This window comes from Cylas formicarius, unplaced genomic scaffold (genome assembly GCF_029955315.1).
Source record: "Cylas formicarius isolate icCylForm1 unplaced genomic scaffold, icCylForm1.1 PGA_scaffold_10__41_contigs__length_53128322, whole genome shotgun sequence".
In the NCBI taxonomy this organism is placed as follows: domain Eukaryota; kingdom Metazoa; phylum Arthropoda; class Insecta; order Coleoptera; family Brentidae; genus Cylas; species Cylas formicarius.
In genome coordinates, this window is record NW_026844214.1 from 27,471,060 (window position 1) to 27,494,666 (window position 23,607).

A 23,607-nucleotide genomic window follows, 5' to 3' on the forward strand; every position below is an offset into this window, starting at 1 on the left:
ATATATATATATATATATATATATATATATATATATATATATATATATATATATATATATATATATATATAAGGGACGATCAAGATATTACTTATTGCAATAGAACCAGACGCAGTAGGAGCAAGAATTATAATTTTATAAAACAGTTAATTCGTGTGACGTAATTTTATTGTATGTATTGCTTGCTTTGCTGAGTCGTTGTGGTTTGAAGTAAAGAAGTACTATTATTATTATTCTTGAGTTTATTCATTAATTAGTTTGATTTTCGTTCTACTACTATAACACTACTAAAACAATCATCTGATTCCTCCCCCCGGAGTAAAAAAAGCCAAACAAACCTCTTATTAAATTAAAAAAAAACATCCGCCCACACTCGCTAAGCAAATCGCCCGTCTTCTTCTCGGTGAAAGTAATTACACCCTATCGACACGCGCAACCCTAATTTCAGAGCGCTTCGGCGGACAGACAGACACACACACACACACACCCGCGCAAGAAAATTCAGTCTGTTGGCGTCGCAACAATTTTCAGTTTTCAGTCGCCCTTTCACGGTCGCTTAAAACGCACGATGACGTAGCAGAGTTTTTGTCGGGCTAGTGCGAAACTACGACGCGAGGTGTAGTGAGTGAGGCGACAGGTGAGTTTTCCGGAACTTGTTTGGCGTTAGTATTTATTTACGAGGGTTCGTGACTGGAGACGAGTAAAGGGTACATGTAGGTATAACGTTGCGTCGTTTCTGTTTTCCGTGATAAAATTGTATATTATTTTTTTAAATGAGAGTAATAATAATTCTCTCCATTTTGCGAGCGCGTGGGGATTGTGGAGATATTAATTAAATTAATTAAATAAATAAATAAAACCCTTGTTTCAATAATGCTATTTTTTTTTGATAAATTCCACTGTCTCTATTACATTGCCCAACCACGAACAACTAAACAAGGACAAGTGATAACTTACTACAAAAGTTTGATCAGCGTTCTTGGAGGTGTAATAGATGATATTTTTAGATCTTATGCTGAAATCAAAATTACTGCCTTAATTGGTTTTCCTTACGGTAGCATTTAAAGCCCACTTCTCTGTGTTTTTTACGTCCAGGTTTACAACATCATTATACTTCTGTCGATGATACTCAACTGTACTTTTATTTTCTTGAGAAATGTAAACGAAGCAAGCAACAGTATTAATTCTGATTTGAATAGATTTTACGATTCTGTTGCTGAACATAATACTTAATTCTAATAAATCCTCAGTGATCATATTTGGAAATGATAATCAAATTGATAATATTAAAAGCAACGTTAAATTCTTTATAAGAACCTTTTCCTAGCAGTTGTAAAAGTTTATGACTTACTGTAGATTCTCGGCTAAAATTTAGAGAACATGTTATCAGCAAGTTAAAGGTTGGATACAGTGATCTAAAATTAATTTATGGTAGTTGTCACTGTCTCTCACAGGATGATAAAAGGCTTCCTTGCGATACTCTAGTACCATCACAGTTTAAACAGAGAAGTATCGTATTTAAAAATGTAGAGGATATGGTTAGACGTAAAACTCATATTTCACAATATCTGGTTAGGTCAGGCTGGTTGAAAATTTTCAGTCGATATAAACTTCACGCCCTATTATCGCCCAATCTGTACAACAAAAATATATTTCGAACGGCTGTCCACAATTTCAATCTCGTAGTTTCCTTAGACACTCATTGGACAAAACATATTATGCAGTCGAGACCGAGACTGCATAAAAGAAGTGTTGGCATCAGATAGCTAGAGTCAGAGAAGAGTAGAAAAGAAGAGGGGATGCCTATATCCAGGAGTGGATGTCGCTGGGCTGATAAAGAGAGAGAGAAAGAGTTTCCTTACTATTTCATAGCTTCGAAATGAGAATTTAAATAGGTTCTTTTCATAACAAACTGTAAATATGATTATCAATATGTGTCCTTAATAGACAGGCACTCAAAAATAAATTTAAAAATTGGTTTTTGGCTGAAGAAATTGCATACTAGCTAGATTTTAATTTCTAATTAAACCTTTACCTAATAATTTCTTTACATTTAATTTCCTCCCTCTACCACTCCAAGCTTTAATGCTAAATTTGGTCTGTAACAGTATCTGGCTGTGTCAGATGTCTGACTTGCTTTAACCTTTCCTGCTAAATTTAATTCAAGATATCATTCTGTCAATGTTATTGTTATTAATGGTTAAAGTAGGAAAGTAATATATTGTTATTATTATTTATCAAATCTCTTATTCTTCAGCAATTTCATTTTAATAGACATGCTGAATTTCATAAATAAGCCGATAATAACCGGCTTTATTTTTACAAAAATATATCGTTCAATCTTGGGCAGCCTTGTATATATATATATATATATATATATATATATATATATATATATATATATATATATATATATATATATATATATATATATATATATATGTTTTCGGAGCGCATTGAAGATGCCAAGTGAGATTTTGGCGAAACGTCTGCAGGATTCCAGTCGGAGTTCAACAAGCGAACGGATGATATTATCATGATGTCATCATATATATATATATATATATATATATATATATATATATATATATATATATATATATATATATATATATATATATATATAGAAATGAACAACTGTCTTGCGGTTTGTCCGCAACTGAAGAGACGAATGGAAGTCGAAACAGCTCAAAGGAACTTGTCTTTCAACCACAGTCAAACTGGGTTAAAATACTTTTTCATCAAAACCAAAATGATTTTGACTGGAAGGTGGGAGGATGAGATTTCCCGAGCTTTCGATCTTACTGATCTCATCAGTACGGCAAAGAAGCCGTAGAGCTGGGGTGTGAATTTGCACTTGCGAACTTGCCAAAAGGTGAAAACCAAAAGGCGAAAGGTATATATATATATATATATATATATATATATATATATATATATATATATATATATATATATATATATATATATATATATATATATATATATATATATATATATATAAGCACTTAGCCCACCAGATGGGTCCGTTGTGCCCCCAGGCCGCTCTAGAGGGCGTCCAGAATGCCGCCCCTCCTATAGAAGGTCAGCAACTCCTTTAGCCCAATACCGTGCACTGAGTCCGGATCGATCAGGGCCGTTCCGATGACTCCCAATCTTGCGCATGTCAAGGCAGGGCACTCGGTGAGCAGATGATACGGGGTCTCCTCCCCTTCCATGCACCACCTACACTCCGGGTCGTCTCCAATGCCTAGCAAGCAAAGATGCCTCCTAAGCCTGCAATGTCTTGTGTAGGCCCCTGTTAGTGCTCTACACTCCCTTCTGGTCAGTCTGAGCAGCTCCCTGATCCGAGGAAGGGCGGGCCCATCCATTATAAGCCTCGCCTGCCTCATTCCCGGAGCAACTCTCCAGCCCCCCGCGGCCCAGTCTCTCGCCCAAGCTTCGAGAGCTCCCCGCGCCACACACGGGGCGATCCCCAAGCGGGGCTCTGGCCCTATATGCCTATGCTAGGAGCCCTCTCTGGCTAAGGCGTCCGCTGCCTCATTGCCCCGGATGCCGGTGTGATCCGGGACCCAGACCAACGTGACCTTTCTCTCCTCAGCCACCCTCCTCAGTACCCCTTTGCACTCCTTTATCAACAAGGAGCGCGTACGCACTAACTTCAGCGCCATGAGTGCAGCCCTACTATCCGAGCAGAAGAAGACTCTCCTGCTTCCGTGGTTGAGCCGAAGCACCTCTCTGGCCGCCATCAATAAAGCGAAAATTTCCGCCTGAAACACAGTGCAGTACTGACCCAGAGGGACCGACAAGCTCGATCCCGTTGTCTCGCAGTACGCTTCAGCTCCGGCCAGATCCCTCATTCTGGACCCGTCCGTGTACCAGACAAGTCCATCCCAGGAGCCGACTCTGCCCTCTCTCCAATCTTCCCTTGATGGAAAAAGAAAGGTCAATTTGTCAAAGAAGGTCGTCTCGGGGATCATGACGTCACTCGGCATGCCCATGACCCCGCGATCCCCGCGACAGCCCTCTAAAATGTCCTACGGACCCCGATTGAAGGTTCCCTCCCTCCAGAGCCCGCAGCTCGCCAGCTTGACAGCTGTCCTGGCCGCCTCCATCTGCATCCGATCCACCAGAGAGGGCAACCCCACCAGAGCCTCTAGGGCCCTCGTGGGCGCCGTTCTCATGGCCCCCTTATGCAGAGGCAAGCCAATATCTGCAGTTTGTCAAGAACTAGCCTTGCTCCCGCTCTTTTGGTCCCCGGCCACCATGCCACTGCCCCATGCGTGAGCATAGACACCACCATGGTACCGTAGACCCACTGCATGATCTTCGGCTCCAGGCCCCGTGCCCCCTACCGCTCTCCGGCACACCCACAGAGCTCCAAAGGCCGACCTGGTCCTTGATCTTATATGTTCCTGGAAGGTCAACTTAGAGTCTAACCATACGCCCAAGTACTTGACACTTCCGCTTGCAGAAACAGGCACCCCATCCATCGAAATGTTGAGGTTGCACTCCATCTTCCTTTTTCTAGTGTAGATGATCAGGATTGACAGCCAACTTGCTGTCCAGGCACCATTGTGAGAATCTTGCCAATGCCCCGTTCAGGAGCTCCTGCATCCTCCTCATGCCCGTCTCCTGTGTCATTATTGACAAGGTCGTCTGCATATGCCTGAGCATAGACCCCGTGTTCTTCCCTCAGAATATGCAATATCTCGTTCATCACTAGGCACCACAGGAACGGGGACAAGACCCCGCCCTGTGGACAACCCCGTGATGAACCGATGGAGACCTGCTCCCCACCCAGTCTTGCCTTGACCCTCCTGTCGGTTAGCATGGAGCGGATTCACCTTACAATGGCCGTCCCCACTCCAGTACTCTCCACCGCCCTGCAGATCGAGTACAGGGCCGTGTTATTGAAAGCCCCTTCGATGTCAGCGAACACGCACACCGACAGCCGTCCCGAGCCCATACCCTCCTCCAACCTGGAAGTCAGATGGTGAAGAGCTGAGCCCACAGACCCGCCACTTCGGTACGCATGCTGAGCTGGCTCTAAAGGGGCCTCCAGCTCCACCCAGTCCCTCAGATACCGGTCCACCAGTCTCTCCAGAGTCTTCATAATGAAGCTGGTGAGGCAAACGGGCCGGTATGACTTCGGGTCCGTGTAGTCACTCTTCCCTACCTTGGGAATGAACACTACCCTGCTGTGTCTCCACAGCTCGGGCACGTACCCCCTCGCCTGAACAGGTCCATCAGCGGGCTGGTCAGGAGACCTCCGTCCCTTTGCAGCAGAGCCGGAAATACTCCATCCCCGCCCGCCGACTTGAAGGGGTCAAAGCTGTCAATAGCCCACCTCAGCCTACTACGGGTAACCACCCTCCTTGCCGTGGCCTAGTCACATCCAAGACGACCCCCGGCTTCAATATTCCCCCCTGTGTCCGGATCAGCGGACCCTGGGAAGTGCGTGTTCAGCAACTGTTGTAGTGTGTCCGCTGGGCCCGCTGTGTAGCCACCGCCGATCCTGCGGACCACCCCCAGTCTTCCCGCAGGGTCACTTCTGAGCACCCTAAGGAGCCTAGCCGCGTCCGGGGTATTTATTACTCCGTCGCAGTAGCCCCTCCAGGCCCTCCTCTGTGATGCCCGTAGTTCTTTTTTGTACTGTCTGCGGACCTCCCTATAGAGATCCCAGTCCGCACCTTGGCTGCTGCTCCTCGCTGTATTGAACAGCCTCCGCACTTTCCTCCGGAGGCGCTCCAGGGAAGAGCTCCACCAAGAAGTCCTCCCCGCCCTATGCTTTTCTGTCTCAGGGCAGATATTCTCGAATGCCCGTATCATAGCGGAGCTGACTAGGTCGGCGGCCTCATCAATCTCCTCCATTGTCCGGTGTTTCCTTGGTAAGCCCCCTAGGCGCCAAGCGAGCTCCTCTCTGTAGAGTTCCCAGTTTGTTGCCCGGGGGTTCCTAAATCTAACGGGTTCCCGAACACCCATCTCCAACCCAAAGGTGATGTATCTATGGTCCGACATAGAGTCCTCCCCACAGACACACCACCCAGTTATTTCCGGGAGCAGAGCCCTGGTACAAAGTGTTAAGTCTATGACCGAGCTCCGACCCGTCGTGAAAAACGTGGATTCTACCCCTCTATTGGCTACCTGCAGCCCTGCTGAGGCCATGAACTCCACGAGGTCTCCCCCCCTTCTATTCGTTGCCGCGCTGCCCCACAAAACGTGGTGAACATTGCTGTCGCAGGCAATCAAAAGAGGAAGATTCGCCTCCTCACAGTAGGAGACCAAGTCACTGATCTCCTGCGGAGGACAGCTGCGATCGCCTGGAAAGTACGCAGAGGCGACTACTACCTCCCTCACGCCGTCCCGAGTGGGGGATCTGACCAGAATTGGAACCAGGTCCCTGGACGCCTTGTCCCTTAGGCAAAAGACCTCTAGCCCCATGGTTAGTATACAGGCCCTGTGACCGCCCTCTAAGGAGTCGACACTATGCAGCATAGATCCTCCCAGAGATAAGCCCCTAACCCTTGATTTTACAATCCAAGGCTCTTGGATCAGTACAATGGATGTACCGCCCTCCGAAATTTTCCTGCATAACTGGGCCGTTGCAGTCCTGCTGGGTTGCAGGTTAATCTGTAATATCCCCGTGAAGATGTTATTACGGGAATACCACCTGCGGGTCACGATGCTAGCCTCAGCCCGAATCCGAGCCCGAGGTAGCACCTCCCTCCGCTTCCGCTACCTGACTGGTGCACCCTGATGGGATTCCCCGCTCAACTTCCATCCGAGATACCTCGCTTCCTCGGAGAGCCCTCCGGAGGTCTCCTCCACAGAAGTCGTGGGCGCCGCCTCTCCGACAGGCCCCCCAACCTCCATGGAGGAGCCCTCTTCGTGTGAGCCCCCCGCGGCCACCTCATCACCCTGCGGCCTCGGCGCCGCCAGATTCACTTTAACCTGAGTCGCCAGAGAAGAAGAGAAGTGAGCCCTTAGCCGTGATGGCGCTTGCCGATTTCTCGTCCACGCCCACCACCAACCTTGTGCCCCTTGCATCCTCCGTCCTCTGCCAGACCCTCCAGGCACGGCAATCTAGGCCATTCTGAGCTGCCAGGCAGCGGACTAGTGCCTCGTTCGAGGTACCCGCCCCCAGGCCCGGAATCCAGATCGCCGCCCTTCTCAGTCTCAATCCTTCCGGATCGACCTCCACCAGGTTTGCGAGCCCCCAGGGCCTGACGTTGATCAGCTCCCTGCCAACCCACTCCCTGGTCTCTTCATCCATCGTCTCGATCAGGATGTGACTCCTTCACAGCCTAAACGAGCGTATCCGGGGAGGGGTGTATTGCTCCCCCTGCATGATATACATGCTTATGCGGAGGTTAAGAGACCCTATGAACCGCAGTAGGTCCTCGGAAGGCAGGTCAGTTTCCTGTCCTCTGAGGCCCACCACCAGTTCAGGCCCCCCCGCCGCCGCTTGTGCATAGGACCGAGCCCCCCTCTCAGAGCCCCCCCGGGACGGCCCGCCTTTCCTGGGCCCCGCTTTCGCCGGGCCGCGTGTCGGCCGCCGACCCCCGGCAGGTGCCCCAACCTGGGTGGTCTCTCCCATTTTTCTTTTGCGCTTCTCGCCTGCCGTTTATGGCCTCCTATGGAGCCCTTCGTTGACGGCGTGGCAGGATTCCTGGGTGCCGGAAGAGAGCCCGTCTGCGGTTCCGAAACCGTCACCGCCAGTCTCTTCTCCTTCGCTCTCCTTTTTTCCGCCCCACTGCTATGTCTGGGGCGGTGTGTCATCGAGGTGGTGTTCCCGGTTTGTACCGAGCCCTCCACCCCGCTGGCGACCTGAGGATCCTGTTCAGATCGCCCTTGGAGGGGGCCTTCCTCAGGACGCCCCTGCTTGCTGGATCCCCCCTGGGGCCCCTCCTCCTTCTCCTTTACACATTTCATTTCTGGTTCCATAAAGGTTCCACGAGTAGCTAGAGAAACAAACGGTCCACCTCTGCAGAGCCCCGCATGCAGAGGTAAGGCTTCCTTCCCCGAGGTGCGTCCGGTGCGTATACATATATATATATATATATATATATATATATATATATATATATATATATATATATATATATATATATATATATATATATATATATATATATATATATATATATATATATATATATATATATATATATATATATATATATATATATATATATATATATATATATATATATATATATATATATATATATATATATATATATATATATATATATATATATATATATATATATATATATATATATATATATATATATATATATATATATATATATATATATATATATATATATATATATATATATATATATATATATATTGCTAAAAGAACAAAAGAAAGATGAAGAAAAATCTTCGCAAAAATGACGACGTTAATTTTTTTTAATTCTTGTACTGATATTATAGGTTTTCACTTGCGTGTAACCCTTATTTGCGTATCTTCTGATGCAAAGTGATATTGAATGTAAGGAAGTAGGGTTGCGTCCGCCTCATTTTCTTTGAATAAACTCTGAGCTTCAGTTAAGCTCTAAGGAAGTCAATAGGGTGATTTGTGAAACATCATCAAGTTCAATTTGTCAACAACCGACGCAGTAGGAATCCAGGAGAGGCGTGAATAGCGACCTGTGGAATTTTCTTTGAAAAAATAAATATAATGGTTAAACCAGATTATTTGTCCAAAAATCTTTTATATGCCGCAAAGATTACATTGGCGAGACACGCTGATACTACAACAAATAACCTCGTCAGCAGTTTTGAATATAATCATGAACCCGAGATATTAATAATTTGTCAACAACCGACGCAGGACGAATCTAGAAAATTTGTAAATATTGCTACAGTAGCCTGTTGTCCAAATCAATCCTCTCCTATCAGCGTTTCAACAACTCCAAGTATGACATAATTCGCCAAAGTATACTAATAAATTTGTGGTTTGTGTAATTCATTCGTTCAGTCATTCTGAAGTTATTGACAGTTACTGTTGGGACATTTCATCCCACTGTCCCTTAACAGGTAGAAAAAAAACTTCTACGAAAAAGAATGGAATGTACCCTAATTTTAAAGCGGTGTTCATTTGAGTTATGTGTAATATAGGATTTTTTTTCTCAAAAAATAATCAAGGGCATTTTTCCGAGCTGCTTCAAGCAAGAATCGCCATGATGTTAGCCTATGAAAAGAAGAAGAGCGCCAACTTAAAAACAGAATATAAAGTTGTTGATCATATTGGTTCTTGATTATAAGGTCATATTACGAAATCAATCTCGCAATATTTAGGAATTTCAAAACTGTTTTTTTGTTGTTTAATGTTTGAATATACTTTACAACGAAAAGTAATAATAAACAATCATTAATTTATAATATTTAGATTTGTTCTTAAATACTGCGTAAACTACACCTGTATTCACGTTCTTTTGTCATTGGTTCATTTTATCGAACCGCACTGCCTGTATATTTACGTTAAAAGTATATCTCCTATTCAATCCTATTCAAATAACAAAGATAAAAAGGATTCATGTGGGACGAGAAACTTCTGCGCGATTGAACCGATGCAATTATGAGGAAGAAAATAGAAATATCGGAGTTTCGCACCTTAGGAAGCTTTTATTTGTGCATATTTTGTAGTCCTTTCCGATCTCTATGCGTTTTATTTGCTCTCGTATTGTCCCGAAAGAATATTTTTCTGCGAGGAAAAATAAATGCTAGTTCCCGATGGCGTAACTTTGTGTTTTGGCGCACTAGGAATTTAATGTGACATCACGTCGGTAAACCACTTGTCTCCGATTAACTTGAAAGATACAATACCAGTGAATAAGTTGGAACCATATTGGAAACTTTTTCCAAGTCCACTTTCGGCATGTTCTAAAAAATGTGCATTTTACTCAAGAGTAATCCTTAAAAATAACATTAATCAAACCAAAATTGAATTTTTTGGTATCTTTGCTTCGTATTATTAAATAAGCTCCTGTTGTGTCCAAACATCAAATTTTGGCAGAATACTATCTGCGTTATAATTACTTCCTTCTCCACAATGGACAAAGAAATAAAATACATCATGCAGCGGAAATTAATAGTGTAAATTTTTACTAAAATTTGCTAGTAATTTTGATTATATTTAGTAGGAATCACAATTACAGTACTATCAAATCATAGTTAAATACAATGCGGGATCTTAATAAACATTAATTAATGAATATAAACGAAAAAAAGAGTTTCTTCGTCGGTTTCAGAAACTGTCAATCTCGATTTCACATTGTCCACTGGGGATCATTTGCAAAAAGAACAAAAAACAAGTCCTATTTAATAGTGACAGTGAATACTTACGAAATATTCGTACCTGCGAGAGTTGTACCAAGCAGATCAGCATTTTCGAGTTTTACTTTTGGAACATCAAGACTCATTATTTATGATCGGGAATCCAGTTTTGCAAGTGACTTTTTTGTAGGGTTTTCAAAGAGGATTTGGGTATTAAATATCAGCCAAAAAAACAGAAATTAATTAGTTTTTAGACTTCTCTTGATAACGAAGGCAAATGTGCATGATTGGCCCAGTGCCATTATTATTGAACATATCTGAGGTTGACGACACCTTCCAGAGAGATCTAAACAAATCTACGTACTTTGAAAAGAAAAATGTGTCATAAATATAGAGCTAGCCAAATTATCCGAAAAAAGTTGAGTAAAAGCCAAATTTTGGTGATTTTTTCAAAGTTAAAGAGGTTTTAGATTATTATGTTGTACAAGTCAGTGAGGATTAAGTGAAAACCTTTGATGCTGCATTTGGGAGTAGTGACGCAGATCAAAGATTAAAGGAGTCAGAAAAAACTTCAGAGAGAGAAGCCCTGGTTACATAAGAACTATCTCATTGCAAATCAAACTGCCGACTTTCAAATATTAATTGATTTATTGATGCTTACTAAAACCAACGTTGAACGAGTTGTGATCCTGCTATTAGTAACACTAAAAGTGCCCCTTTGCATTGTATTCGATAATGTTTACGATATGTTACTGTTAAACCTTCGACCAGCTTAGTCTACCTGCATAAACGATAACAAAGCATTATTCGCGACTATAGTATGAGTTTTCATATCGTGTGGAAGATGACGTAAGAGTAAACCTCTTACGATAAATTCATTTTTGTCGTATTTAAAGTGTAGTGTCTAAGTCGGAGTTTTGTAGCGAAGCATGTAATTTTAATTAATCTACTGCAGAAACCGATATCTTGAATGACATCTTTGCAGCGTGTATTCAAATTACTAAAACTAAAAGCACTCCCTATGAAACTAAAGGCTAATTAAATATTGTAAAAGGCTGAGTATCCATAAATCGCTTTGCTTGCACTTGTAAATTTAGTTTGTCACTACGATGCAAATGTAATGTTTATCTTAGGTACATTTAAAGAATAAGATGTTTATTCTTAATTTAAAGTAATATCAACATAAACCATAATTGCAAACGTAAAACTCTTTTGAATTTGACCTCTGAAGTACCTTCATATTTTTTAGAGAGGTCTCATTGAATTGTCAAATCAGAATTAGGCGTCATTAGTGCTGATGACATAATTTGAGGTTAGGTTAATCGCTGCATCTAAAAAAAAATGGTTCATTTAGACACAATTAGAACATACATTCAGCCTAAGGCACAATAATAATCTGATATTATACAGTTACAAAATAATATTGTTTTAAGTATTTTTATGCTTAAAAACTATTTCTAACTGTTGTTTCCATTCCCAGGATAATGAGACAGATTTGGGGATTGGGTATAAAAATTTATTTTGTGTGCTTCTTAATTGAATTTTTTTCAAAACAATTGTACAAGAACTTTACAACTAGATCCTGCTGCTTTTTTGTTTAGTTGTCATTTTCTGTATAGGAAGAAACAAAATGGACCAACTATTTTCGTACTCAATGAAGGAAACGAAAGACCATCTAGAGAAAAACTACTTTCTGTTTGTGATAAGGGCGATCTAGGTAGAAGCATAATTCAGATTTTATTTTCATTTTCAATTATCAGAGTTCTAATTGTAGGTTTTAAATTTAGCGGCAAGCAATGTACATTTAAACAACCTACTGACATTTCAAAAAGACGTCTGTGGTTGAAGGTGAAAATTATTTTTTGGAATAAATTCTACAGGAGGCAAAAACAGTGTACGTCATTGAAAGAATAATTATTTGGCTGTACCGTATACTGGTTTACCTTCATTAATATTATAAATGAACTGTTTTGTCCGCGCCGAAACGGACTTTGGCCGCAGCTGGCACAGCAACAAGTCTCGACCGAGACAGGATCAAAATTACTCCATTACGGAACTTAACTGGCCCCACCTCGATTTGTGGTCTTCCTTTCGAGAGGGGCCGGCCCGTGCTGAGTCCGATGTGCCTCGGGTGGTGAGGAAATTTGGTGATCATCACGCGTACGATCTGATGCGCTCAACGGCACTTTTTTGAACGACGCGGTCAGAGCGACCCATGTAGCGCTTCGGGCGCTGGGTACAGCTGGCCAGTTAAGCTGAAGACTTCAATACCGCGAAGAAAAGTAGAAGAGTAACTTCTTGGTGCTGTACTCGCGGCCAATAATAGGTTATAGGTTTATTCAGGAAAAATTAAATCCGAAGAAATAATAAAATGAAAACATACCGCCCATCAAAATGCAGTATGTACTTTCCCACAAAAACAAAAATGGGTCGGAGAAATGATACCCATGTTAAAATGAAAATTGAGAATTATGCTAACACTTATTACTAATAGAATGTATGTTTTAAGAGAAAAATATGTTTACCACGTTATTGATTTGGTAGAGGGCACAGTTTTACGACAGGTCTCTTAAAAACACCAGTCGCAGTGCGAACCTTGACCACTCTGTCAATGCCATCAGGGCCAGGGTAGATCTCGGCTATACGCGCAAGACGTCAGTCCTCTTTTAGGCCACTATTGTGCCTACATCAAGATTGGGGCGATTGTCGTACCATTTATGGTGTTGGTTGAGGCTTGTGAGATATTCGTTATGCCATCGGCGCCAAAAATGCTGATGCATTCGCAAGATTAGTTGCCAACGATCTAGTCTCGATACGTTTGAAGAAGTTAAATCAGGATCAGGAAGTGTCGACACTGGAGCCAACATCAAAAAGTGCCCTGATGTAATACAGCTCATGTCATTGGGATCGTTACTATCAGAGCATATGGATCTCGAGTTAACAATTGATTCTATTTGAACAAAAACTGTATTGAGATCTTCCTAGGTCATGATGCGGTCACCTACGACACGAACTAGGTGTTTTTTGACGCTTTTGACGCCGGCTTCCCACAAGCTACCGAAGTGCGGACTACAGGCAGGATTAAGTGACCAAGAGATCTGCTCTTCTCTAGCTGCATGTCAGATGATCTTGGCTATATATTTTGACGCAGAAATAAAATTTGTTCCGCTTGCTCATATGGGAGCATGGACGTTATAAGCCTTCAGCCCACCCTGAGTGTCAATTGCAAGACACAACTTGCGCATAGGTTTGGAGCAAGGTAGACCTTTGGAAACAAGATCAAATTCCTACCGAAAACATTGCTATTGAACGATTCGAATAAAGAAGAGTAATGAGTTATGTAATTCAATTTCAGTCATCACTGACGTACCAACAGACTGACGTTTTATTTTCAGATTTATGAAACGCAAAACATAAGTGATCACTGATGAGTCCCAAAAAGGAAATAATTCTTGTGGAAAAGTCGTAGAGTAAACATGCTTTTTTGATTCCTCTTTCCGAATATCTAGTGAGTCGAGAGTAGAAGTTGGTCAGACGAACGACGTAGCCACTATGGACCGTGCTACCACATAGAGTTGTTCAATAGCTCTTTCGGCAACATACCACGTGATACACCTGTGTTGAATTGTGATGGGACAAATCTCCAAGAAGATGAAGGAAGAATATTTTGAATGTGAGATACGTGATTTGCGATATAGGAGACGCTCTTATCCAAACGAGAGCTACCATGGAGTCAGACCATGCGAAAATGGATTCAAAACCAAGATCAGAATAACTGGCTTTGATAAAAGAAATTAAATCAGTTACCAAAACTGAAGCTGATAGTTCGAGGAGAGGAAGGCAGATGTTTTTTAGTGGTGCAACTTTGGTCTTGGCTGTTACTAGCGTGGAAAATACACTGCCAGTTGAATCGACGACTCGAAAATACGCGCATGCGCCGAAAGCAATTTACGAAGCATCGCCGAATACATGGAGTTGTAGAGACTTAAGATTTGGTGTCAAGATATACCTGGGAATTTTTGTGTAAGAAATCAAGGGCAACTGACTTCGGTATGTCAACCATTAATCGACAATACCTTGGGTTGGAGTATCATCCCAATCTACCCCCTGTGTCAACATCAATTGCATTAGATGCTTTGCGAGAAATGTGCAAGGCGATATCAATCCAATTGGATCAAACGTACGGGCAATGGTAGAGAGAATTGATCTTTTCGTACAGGAATCGTCGGTGAGAAGATATCATTCACTGGGTCCCATTGGAGACCAAGGACTTTGTGAAAACAGTCAGTGTCAGCCTCTAGTGAAACAGAAGTTTGTCGAATAGATTATGTAATTGTATTAAGAAAGTTGAGATCATTACTTGACCACTTTCACAGCTCAAAACCTGCGGAATTTAATAAAAAGTGCCAAAAAAGGGGTGGATGCAATTCCAAATGTAACGCGGGTAAGACGATAATCTTGGATAGGCTGCTCAGGAGAAAATCTTTAAACTAGCTTCTGATAATCCCGATGCTTGGGGTCGAGTACAATCATACTATACACGACTTTGATGTAACAAGAAAATCCGATTGAAAATTTTCTGAAGTAAAGGCAAATTGCGGTTATGTCATTTTAGAGTTTAGGACAAAAGAATATTTCAAACCGAATTGCAGTCGATTGAAATCAAACGCGAATCTATGTATAAAAAAAACAACGTACTCATCTTTTTTGTGTTGATGCTAATGACCTTCATACATAAGAAAAATCAAACAAATAAACAGGTTTTTCGCAAAGCAGAGCACGTAATCGTGGATTTCAAATTGAGATTAGGGATTGCACAATAAGAGGATAAAAGTTAGTTCTTTTTAATTGGGTCCGTAATGACCAAAACTGTTTTGTCCGCGCGGAAACGGACTTTGGCCGCAGTTGGTAAGGCAAGAAGTCGCCACCGAGACAGAATTGAGGAAATGAGGTGATCACCACGCGTACGATCTGACGCGTTCAACGGCAATTTTTTGAACGATGCGGTCAGAGCGACCGATTTAGCGCTTCACCGTGCGGAGCATGCCCCAAAGGACGCTGGCGGGTACAGCTGGCCAGTTAAAGCTCAAGACTTTAATAACGCGAAAAAAGCAGAAGAGTAACTTATTGGTGCTGTACTCGTGGCCAATAAAAAGGTTATAGGATTATTTAGGAAAAATCTTAAAAACCCGAAGAAATAATAGAATGAAAACTAAATATGAACAGTAGAAAAAATGGGAGAAGTGGATCAGCTACTAATGGCACTGGTGAAATGGAAGCAGAATTTTCGATGTAAAGTTCAGTAATATTGTTAATTAAGTTTATATATTTGAGAATATTATATGTAATGAATTATTATAGCAGTGTAGCACTTCGCATAGCTTTTACATTCAAAAATGGGAATTGCAGAGTTACTTTAGACTATTATAATAAGCTAGATTTTATTTTACTATACTATAGTTTTATTTTTTATAAAAAATGAGTAGGTTTGCTTACTTTTTAACACTTTTAGAAATTGAAAAACATTGCTAAATTGCTTAGAAAGACACCAAACCAGAACACCATATAGCTATTAGATAATAATAGTGACCCTCATATAAAGGCCCTGCCTATGCTAATAATACAGGAACTCGTGAAGCAACTATGTAACAAAATTTTGAGGTCTCTTCAATATGCGCATGCGCGAGATTTGAAATTTCGTTTTTAACCAATGGCAGCTTTAATTGCAACCAACGTGGCCGCTGGCAGTTCGTCAATGTTTGCATTTTTATTGCAGTATTATATATATATGTCGAAATCCTATTAAACTTTCAGACAAAAAAGAAACTGAGGTGTGAAAAGCGTTGTTAAAAAAATCAGCGACAAGTGCAGGCTTATTCTGTAAGTAGTTTGGCGTTTTGATTCTTTAAGCTCTATAGACACGATACCAACTGTTTTGTTTTTATAAACTTATTGATTTAACCTCCATTGAAAATTTAAATAAAGTTGAATTCATGAAATGTGACTCTAGAAGTGTAAATATAACTTTGAGGTACTAGAAATCGCACTGGAAACATCTAAGTGGAAAAAATGTTCAACAGGCACCTCATATAGATAGAACGCTCATCGCAAGTCTAGAAAGTTTCGCCACCCAAATATATAATTATGAAAAGTACCAATGGACAATATCGCTAAGAACCTGAAGGTATTGGAAAATGTTAGCAAGAAAATTAAAAACTAGTATAAAACAAGTCAATAAACAATTAGCCCTAAATGTAACAGAATTAACATTACCAAACCCTAAAAAGTGTAGTTTATTGTCTCAAAATTTAAAAAATATTTTTCTAGCAAAAATTGCATGGCGGCTACAAAATATTTAACAGCATTTGTTAAATGCTAAAAACACATGTAGAAATTGCATTGTGTCTACCGGGGTTTAGATACTAGTATTAACTCAAAGAATAATTTAGCAATATTTTATTGCAATCTGGATTCAAATGTAGGTAACTAAAAATTACTTTTTTTTAAATGTAAGCTGACATGAAACATTCTAAAAGGAAGATGTCCTATTAAGAAATATTTTTTCCAGATGCACAGTCAATCCTGGTTTTGTAGACAAGATTGTGGTTTACGCCACAACTACGACTTACCTTTAATTATAATAGCATTCTATATAGTGTTTTATTAACTCGTTTTGGTTAGTATAAATAAATATATGAATTTTTTAATTAGGCCTTTATCGAAAAGAATAAAATATATTGTTACTTATAAATACAATTACATAAAAATATATGCTGCATTTTTCCAATACCATAATAATATTTATTTTTTATTTTTTGCGGAACTTTTATATTACTTGATTTGAGAGGATCGCCCAATTCAAAAATTGCAAAAAAGAATATGAAAGCAATTAAAAAAATGTTCGTTCATATTACAATAAAATATTGTTAATAGTATAATAACTACAGCACAAATTCGAAACAAAATTTAAATCAGAAGCACTTGTTGACAATTTTTTAAAAACTGATGGCCGCTGGTTATTCTGTGCTAGTCTTCTCTATAACTTGCAATGTCGTTTTGACTACCACTGAAGATCTGCTGGTTTCTACTCTAGTCCTACCTAGGAATGAAATTATTATTTTGACTTGTTGGAAATAAAGCCTAGAAACGCCCCCTATCAACAAAAATTTCTCTTATGTTCAAGATGCAAAAATTTCAGTCACAACATAACCGCAACGTGACATATTACCAATTATTGATAAATTTTATCAGTCTGGTACTATTTGGCACTTTAAATATGGGCTGTTAAGTACTATCGGCAAATAGAATGGCCAGAAAACAAGTAACCCGATTTACAACTGATCACTGCTGCACTGCCTACTTTATCAAGAATTTAGCATCTTTTCTATAGCTTAAATGAGTTGGGGGAGAAACGACCGTACAAAGTTAAGGCCTTTAACAAATCAGTTTATTCGAGTTAAGCACAAACACACAATTTGCGTTAAAATAGAGATTAAATTTCCTCGAAAGAAATCGTTTGAGAGGCTAGTCCAAAGAGGACACCGACTTATAAACAAATATATTAATAGTGAAAAGGGCTTAAAGGGGGGTTTAGCGATAGGGTGATTTTCACGTGCCTATTGTCAAGGGCGGTCGCGATCGACTAACTCCTTCCCGCAACGCATGTCTGGAAAACATTTTTGTTTGTAATTATCAAGGAGTATTTCTCGTGATTGTTCTAGTAATAGCTTAATTGTTTTCTTACATTTTCTGTAATTATTGTACGCTACAACATATTCCCCAAACATTTTTCCTATGTAGCTATTTAAGTGAATCTTGAAGTTTGTTAAACCACTAGGGTTTGTCTGAGAAGCTATTAGTTCCTCATATTTGCCACACTTGTAATTTCGCGAAGGAGCAAGTATTGAAAGCACAATACAAGTTTGTGAGTGGAAGTCCTACAGAAACCACTTTTAAATCTTTTAAATTTTCATAAGAACGCAAAATCAATCTCTGAAATCCGAATGTAATTGGCAACGCCGAACTAGGATATATATATTGGTCAGTTGGGGGTGACACATGCGCAAAAGATCCACACTTTCTCTACGAGAATATCATAGCCACCAGTGACGCATCACTTTTTACCGTAATAGGGCCGCTATATTATCTAATAGTCATATTATCTAATAGCTATATGGTGACCCTACAGTTAATGCGTCGCGGGCGGCATGATATTTTCCTAGAGAAGGGACTGATTTTCCGCGCATGCCTCTGCGCCACTGCGTCACTGCACCATTTTCTTTGTAAATAGCGATTTCCACACAATTAACACACACATTAACCCGTTTTTTCAGAATATTTAACAAATCTAGGCATATTTTGAGAAAATACTGCTATAAAAAAATATTAAATTTGTTATTGTTAAATGTTCCACGGTCATTCGTTAAAGAACTTGGTTTAAAACGAGACATTAAATTGCGCGCTTGCACAAGTTGAATATACTTTTTCAACATTTTATATGCGTCGGAATAAAGACGCGCATTTGCTTTTTCCGCAGAATCGGTGCTATCATCGTGATCGATAGTTTTTCGCAATATAATTTTCCGTTTGTTTTTCGTCTTCCACCGGCTCGTATACGTGGTCCTCTATGAACTAAATCGCACTTCACTAAGAGCTGTAGCGAATTTTCATTCGAGTCGGAGCGTTAAAAATATACAATTTTAGCTCGCACGCGATACGATACATCCTTTAGCTAATTAAAAAAAGGGTGCAGCGGAAAATACTCATAATATATTCAGAAAACAAGCAAACGCACAATGATGAAATTTGTATATACCTGCCTTTGCGAAAATCGATATGGGAGCTGTGTGCACTAGCGACGGATAAATGTGTCGGTATAATGGGTTCAGTAGCTTCCGATATTATAAAATTTTACGAGAACATTGCGGTCTATCGGCTTCGCCGTTTTGTTTTAGGGACGGATTATTTTAACTTTTCGTTTTATTCGAATCCCACTATATATTCAATATAGTCTTTTCTATGCAGTCTTTAAACTTTGTTAATTAATATGCAAACTCCACACAAAGTTTATTATACAACAATTCTTTTAAACGACAATTTAGTCAGGACTTCTTTAGACACGAACGGAATGAGAGTCATATTCTTAAGACCTTTTGATTTGTGGTCAGTAAAGATTTGAATGTAAGGAAGAAGACCACAGTGGCAAGTGGGGTTGCTTTCGGATCCATTTTATTTGGCAGGTTGTGGTGAACTGTGTGTAATAGAACGCTTAATGTCGGAATGATGTGATAGAAGAGTAGATGTTTCTGAATCAATGGTAAAATGTATGTTATGGTTCCTAGAGTTAAAATGATTAAAGAAATCTCGGATGGATTTTTGAACTTGAGGTCAAGTAACAAAAGCATTATCAACGTAGCATCCAATTTTTTTTTATTTAGGTGGAAAGTCTAGAGGACTTTGTTCTCAAAAGACTGTTGACAATAGAGACAAGAAAATTATGTTCCAGACAATTATTTTTCAATAATGAGAAGGTCTGATTTCAGATAATTTTGAAAGTTTCAGGAAAAAGGAGTGTAAGTCCATACTTATCGTCGAAACTAATCAGAAAATCATTTGGATCTAACGTAATGGTTTTTAATTGTGTAATACATTTGCGATCACTGGTGTTAATGGAGAACTCGTAGCTATTCATAAATTTATCAATATAAAATGAGGATATTTGATTCCAGATTCTCGGATTTTAATATATGGTGTTGAGAGTTTCAGGACCCAACGTTGAAACTAACCATTCAACCACCAACGTAGGAGGAATGCAGAAGATTTGTAAATGGCATTACATTAGCCTGTGAAAGTTTGTTTGAAAAAAATAAACAAAATTATCAATAAATCGGTAATTATTTTTAAATAGAGTAGATAAAAGGGAAAGTTATAAGAAATTCGTAAATTAATAAATATAAAAAATACATATAATTAGATTTTTTTACAATTAGATTTTTTTGCTAACCTTTTTGTATATCGTTAAATTTAACTCGACCCGCCGACGTTTCGAGCTCTGCAAACTAAATGAATTACATCGTATCTCATATTTCGGTTTGTTTTGGAGCACTGAAGAGGAGTTTAACAAATTAAGGCTTGGAGTTGGCCATCAATAAGAGAGGTCGACGACAACTTTGTTTCTGCCAATGACCACCGGCTTGGCTCGTGTATTATTTAGTAGGTGACATTTCGCCTGTTTTTGACGCAGCTTATGCTTTTGACGATGATAATATTTGTGAGCTGTGTAATAAAGCTGGGGATTCTACTTGATGCGAAGGTGATAGAAAATTGTACCATACCTAAAACTATTTTCATTGGGCAATATTTCAGGTCTGTAATTAACGTATATCAATACACCTAATGGCGTTTAAAAAATATGGAATTGGGATCAAGATTGTTTGTCTTTTTTCGATAGCTCTAATAGTTTTGAATATAATAGGGTTCAACAATCTCAATTTGTCTTTTTTGTTGCATTGAATAATTGCAATTGTTGCAACAATTGCAATTATTCAACCGTATTATCTCCAAAACTATTAAAGCTATCGAAAAAAGATAAAGAATATTTCCTATTTGGATTTACTCATAGAATACAGAATGAAAAAATATACAGATTGTTTCGTTTAACATTGTTGATCTCACTTCCGGCAAAACCGGAAGTGCTTTTCAATTGTTCACTATGTCAAAATGTAGTCATACCTTATTTATATATTTTTTTGAGTTTTCTTTCGGCTAGTAATTTTATTGGCTCCTGATTATAGTATCAATAAAAAGAAACCGTACTTTATCAGTAAACGAAATACTTGTTTATCGGAACACTTCAGCATGTTCCAAGCTTTATTGTGTGGAAAAGAATTAACAGGCGGCACTGAATACTAATAATATCTTTCAAAACAACTTACATACTAATGTAAAACTATTTACTCCTCCTGTGGCGGTGGTTGACAAGTAGAACTTTGAGAAATAGTTTGGAGAAACGTCATCAAGTTCTATTCATCAACAGCCGATGTAGGAGGAATCTAAGAAATTTATAAATAATAACATTATTGGTGAAATAGTGAGTACAACGACATCCCTTCCAACAAAAAGAAACTGTTCATTATTATTAAACGAAAAACTCGTTGTTTTAAATGATTAGTTTCAGATAATTGCCTTAAGTAAAAATAGTAACGGGAAATATGCGAGTCGAAGAAAAATTCATTCTGCCCACTCGAGAAATAATTTTGATGGATCTTGGACAAGAGGTAGTATTTCTTTAAACACGCAGAAAACTGCCACGGAAAAGTTCGAAAGATATTAAATTTGTATGGGAAAATTTTTTTTACTTGCCGGCATTGGAGTTGTTTTGTGGCCTTTTGATATATTTTTTAAAACTTCTATCCTATATACATTGTTGCAAGCGTCGGGAGCAGAATTAATTGAAAAATTTTTAATTCCTGGAATTCTCGGAGCTAAAATTGAAAAAATAGGAAAAAACTCGTTGCTTTTAGGACTTCCGATCGCACAGCTTTCGAACGGAAGTCCGTTACGCAGCGTTTCGTAGTGAAACATTTTAAATTTGTTTCCATGCATGGTTTGCGAAAATCAAATAAAAACAAACTTTACCATTTATTTATTTTTACGCAAAAACATGTATCGTACGAAAGTAAGTAGGTTGGTCCAAAAATATTCAGTTCAAACCTCGTAAAATTTAAAAAAACTTATATTTTGCTCAAAAAAGTTCTGCATAATGATTAAAAGGTGTATACATTTTCTTCTTAAAGGGTAACACCCTGAAGCTAAAAAACTAAGAGGTTTACGACATTCATATGAAATTCTTAAAATGGCGAATGAAGACTGTCCAATCTCAAAATTCGAACTTTAAATTTGCCGCAACGGTCCGACTGTTGGCGGTAGTTGTGCATATCACGCCACCAATGGCGGGAAAACAGTATGAGTATGTATTCGTAAGATATATGTTGTTCAGTAGACTTTTGAAGTATTCAATCAATGGTCCTTTACCAGCGCAGGTTATGGCAAGTGCCTAAATTAGTACGTACACCATAAGACCCCACATTTTGGTTCTTCGAGCCTTATGTTATGATATTGGGAAACGTTTCGAGATACATTTATTTCTTTGGTACACAGTAACAATGGCTTAGTAAACATTCAAAAATGTCACTGTTGGCAATCTGTTTTGAAAAATGACGCGATTAAAGTGATCGACTCTTTAGAAATAACTGATTCTAATTACACGGTAGCTTGGAATTTACTTAAGTATCGTTTCGAAAACAAAAAAGGCGCTATGAAAGGTCACATCACACATTTTCGAGTTCACAAATGCAACTGTAGCTCTCTGCGTACATTTTTAGACAACGAACAAAAATATTACCGTGCTTTAAAAAACTTTAACGACCCTGTAGATTCGTGGAGCACTATTTTAACCTATTTACTTTGTTCAAAATTGGACATTCAAACCAAACAAGAATGGGAAGTCAAAACATTTGACAAAGTATCACCCACAGTCAAAGACTTTTTAGATTTTTTGACCTCACGTTACCAGATCTTAGAATCTGTAGACACAAAAACATTAGAGCCAAACTCGGTGAAAAAACATTTTTTCAACAATAAAACGCACGCTCACATAGCTACTAACAAATCGATTTGTATTTATTGCAAAGAAGAACACTACATTTTTTATTGCAAGGATTTCTTAAAATTGTGTCCCTCTTCAAGGCTAAATGAAATTAAAAGGTTAAATGCTTGTAGTAATTGTCTACGGCGGGGTCATAACAGTTCAGAGTGCAAGGGTAGTGCTTACAAGACTTGTAATAAAAAACACAACACTCTATTACACTTCGGTAAGCAAACGTCAAATGTGTCAAGTGAAACAAAATCAAAAGTTGGACCAACTAATTCAAACTTTTCAAATAAAGTGTCCGCATCAAATGACAAAGAATCAGTTATCGTTTCACATTGCAAAAATTCGGAAAATTGTCAAAATAACGGCTTCACGTTGTTATCAACTGCCGAAGTTTATATTTACAACAAAGAAAAGAAGCCGTTTATTTGTAAAGCGTTACTTGACAGCCGTTCGCAGTCAACTTTTATAACTCGGCGACTATTTAGCGATTTAAAATTACATTTCTACAAAATAAACATGTCTGTGGTAGGGATTAATTCAGAAAAATTAACATATCACAATCGGTGAGAACAAAAATAAAATCGACAGTTTCGGATTCTCAATTTCAATTAGAATTTTTAGTAATCGATAAAATTACGGACAAAATACCACAGTATTCT

General features: G+C 39.2%; 1 protein-coding gene across 2 annotated transcripts in view; it reads left to right on the forward strand.

The window, feature by feature from the left end:
- Positions 1 to 512: 512 nt before the first annotated feature.
- LOC132708144 (adenosine receptor A2b-like) overlaps positions 513 to 23,607 on the forward strand; it is a 130,327-nt gene continuing 107,232 nt past the window's right edge. For both annotated transcript variants that reach the window (XM_060680279.1, XM_060680281.1), the window contains exon 1: positions 513 to 637. The gene's annotated coding sequence lies outside the window, so the exon portion shown is untranslated. The remainder of the gene's footprint in view (positions 638 to 23,607) is intronic.